The sequence below is a fragment of the Meleagris gallopavo genome, chromosome Z (assembly GCF_905368555.1).
Source record: "Meleagris gallopavo chromosome Z, MGAL_WU_HG_1.1, whole genome shotgun sequence".
Classification (NCBI taxonomy): domain Eukaryota; kingdom Metazoa; phylum Chordata; class Aves; order Galliformes; family Phasianidae; genus Meleagris; species Meleagris gallopavo.
Window position 1 is genome coordinate 30,263,720 of NC_139435.1, and position 3,346 is coordinate 30,267,065.

The 3,346-nt window shown below is 42.2% G+C and overlaps 1 pseudogene; it reads right to left on the bottom strand.

Moving 5' to 3' along the window:
* Positions 1 to 1,198: 1,198 nt before the first annotated feature.
* Positions 1,199 to 3,078, bottom strand: LOC146542189 (uncharacterized; annotated as a pseudogene).
* Between the last annotated feature and the right edge of the window lie 268 nt (positions 3,079 to 3,346).

The following is a 3,346-nucleotide window of genomic DNA, read 5'->3' on the forward strand; positions in this document are numbered from 1 at the left end:
GGGCATCAGAGTGCACTGTGCACCAGTATCCACCAGTGCCTTATATTTCAGTGGTTCTGACGTGCCAGGCCATCAAATTCACACAGTCCAATATACTCGATTATCCCTTTCCCCCCCCGACTGAGGGCAGGGCCTCTCTATTCATTACCTGTGAGAACTGGAGCAACTGCACTGGTGGTTGATCTGCTTTGTAATTCTTTCACCCGTGCTCGTAGTATAGGAGTAGCTTGGTCATGCCATTTTCTCATGTCTTCACCATGGTCACGTAGGTAACGCCACAAGGCAATTCGCGATGTATTGTTCCTCACTGGAGCCGGAAAGCGTTTGCCTTTAATAGCTGAGATTTTTGATGGTGCCCCTGAGCAGGGAGGTTCATCATCATTAATTAGTTGGATTCGCATTAGTTTGATCAGCTCCTTCATTAGACTCCTTTGATTATCCTGATCTTCACCGGGCATTTCTGATACTGGCACAGGTTTGTCACGATTAATCAGTAGAGACATTTGCTCCTGGATTTCATTCAGTTGGTCCGTTATTTGTGAGATGGCGGCAATGGAAACGTGAGTTGGGGGTAGCTGTTGTTTGTAGTTTTGGAGCGTAAGAATCAATTCAAAAACTAAGGGTATTCTCTCTTGTTCCCGGTATCTGTCATTAGCTGACAATAGTGTACCGGTATATCTGTCTGGTGCTGTTGTTATGAGTCTCTGCCATATCTCAGGCATCGTCCTCACTCTCTCAGGATCGCAGTCTTGTCGTGGGTGGTTAGGAACAAAGTTAGGGTCAAATAGCATTTCCACCACAGCCATTTCCCTCAAATACTGGATACCCTTTTCAACTGTATCCCATCTTTTCATCACAGGCTTCAAGCCGTCTTTGAAGTGATACCTTTCTTTCACGGTTATTAACACTCGTTCCCAAAGGGTGGCAGACTCATCCAAACATCAACTAATTCCTCGGTCAATAGCTGGGTCTCTGGCAATGGCTCCTAGTTGTTGAGCTTCATTACCATCTAGAAACAAACTATTGGCCCCACGGTCCCAACAACGAAGCAACCAGGAAACAACAGTTTCATTCGGGCCCCGTGTGAACTCCTTTCTTGAGCCCTGGATTTCAGTATCTTCAGAGGCCGATGAGTAGTAATAAGGATGTCCTCATCATCACTCTCTTCTGCATGTCTCTTAGTTTTTCCTTTTGCTTTTCATGATGGTGGTGGTGGTTCTGAGGAGAGCCCCTCACCTGGATCTTCCTCTACCCCCTCCTCCGCTTCTTCTCTTTTCCATTCTAGACGCGTGGACACTCGTTTCCATTTCTTGTCTTCCACAGGAGCAACTGATATTGTTAATGGTGTCTCTTGTAACTGATCAGATTTGACTTGGAGATTCTCCATTTTGGCTTGAACCTCAGCTCGGAAACTCTCTCTCTCCAGAATAGTATTATATAGGGCGCGGTAAGCACAAGCCAAACCCCAAATAAGTTGTACCTCCTTAGATTTATGTAAGCTGCGCAGTCCCTGACTCAAATACTGACTTAGTTTCTCAGGATCCCACAGGTGTTCAAGAGTAAAATCCCATGGCGTTGCGGGTCCCCTTGCTTTTAAGATCTTTCCTAAACCTCTCCATATTCCCTACCAGTCAGCATTCTCTGGTTCTGGAGGAGACTCCTTCCCTTTGTAAAGGAATACAATCCAGGAAAGCAATAGCACGCACCCCAACATGAGTATTAATTCGAGATTTGAAAACCGTCTGACAAACCGATAAGGAAGCCTGGAGACTGGTCTGAACATTGTGCTGTAAAATTAGCCATTCCATCTGGGATGTGAATGTCAAAATTCAGACCATACCACATTGCATACACGTACCACGCAGGTGCCTCTGTCAATGCCCTTAGGTAGTTATATATGAACATAATTCCACAACAAGTAATTATGACCTTGATAATTTGCCAATAAGTTGAGAATAACATGACAGCTTGTAACTCAACACCCTCACGATGAAAAGTGGGTTCATTGCTGGTGTCTATTAAAAAGGGGTTAATGAATTGAAACTGACAAGAGGAAGGAGGAAAAAGGAAAAAAAAAAAACAACAAAAAAAAGCACTACCCAGATTAAGCAGTGCTCAAAGTTAACAAATATCCCAGAACACTGGCAGCACGCCTCATCTTTCAAGGTCAAGTTCTCCAGCACAGAAACCCAAACTACTGATAATGCTCCCTAACGAAGCTCTTTAAGAGCAGAGAGAGAGATTCATTCTAAAAGCTAAAAAGCAGAATTGCCCGCATTCTCCACCAAAAATCTGTCACAGAGTTAACGAGATCAATTTACGCCCGTGACAGGGGACGGTAGGCCCCTGCCCTCCCCTCCCCAGCCCACAAAATGGGAAGGAAGGGAGGAAAACAAAAACAGCGGCAACAATCTATTGAGGAAAACTTATTTTACTAACTATGATATTGAAATGCAAGATAACACAATATAATACAATCTGATTGAAACTGAGATTAATAAATCAAATAAAATAGGAGAGAGAGAGTTCCCGAGACCGATTCAAACCTGAAAAGCTTGGAATGGCCAGGAAAGCACCCTCCAGCACCCACTGCCAGGCAGTAAGAGACCACCCCACCTGGAAGGGCCAGATCCCATGACTTCTGTAATGTATAGGGATAGGTGCCTGCAATTGGAGCATTAACACTTAAAATCCCAGTACACTACATGATGTTTTGATGCGGAATACTGAGAACCAAAACCAAAAAAACATAAAACCATGACAGCAGCAAATCAATGATGCTTCATTCCCTTCCTCCAGTCTGTACAACAATAACATCACACACACTCACAGTCTTTCATCAAAGCACTAGAAATAGAGAAATTACTTCCAGAATACAACAATGTGTAAAATCAAAATGCAAAAAAAAAATAAAAATAAAAATAAAAAAAATCATATATATATATGTATATACATATTGATTTTGATGGGAAGATTTGACTTTAACTCTGCCCTGTGTCAGTTTTGCTAAAATATCATTTTCTTCTCTACAAATAGCACTGATTTTCCATCTTATTCCTACTTGAAACAAAAGATAGAAGGAGGCTGAGCCTCCTCATGCATTTTAATTTGAACCATGTAGAAAGAAACAGCATACACAAATACATGGCTTGCTTCCCACCTTAAACAAAAGACAGCTGAGTGCATTTTCTCTGCTTAAAATAACTAGGAGGGAAGAATTTAAACCAAACTGACAAAATTCCATTGGGAATGCATCCTGAGCTTATGAAGTATCAATTTCTGTCCTTCACATTCATCTCTGATTTCAGTCTTTCCAAAATGCTTTTAAGAAAGAAAGAGAACACAA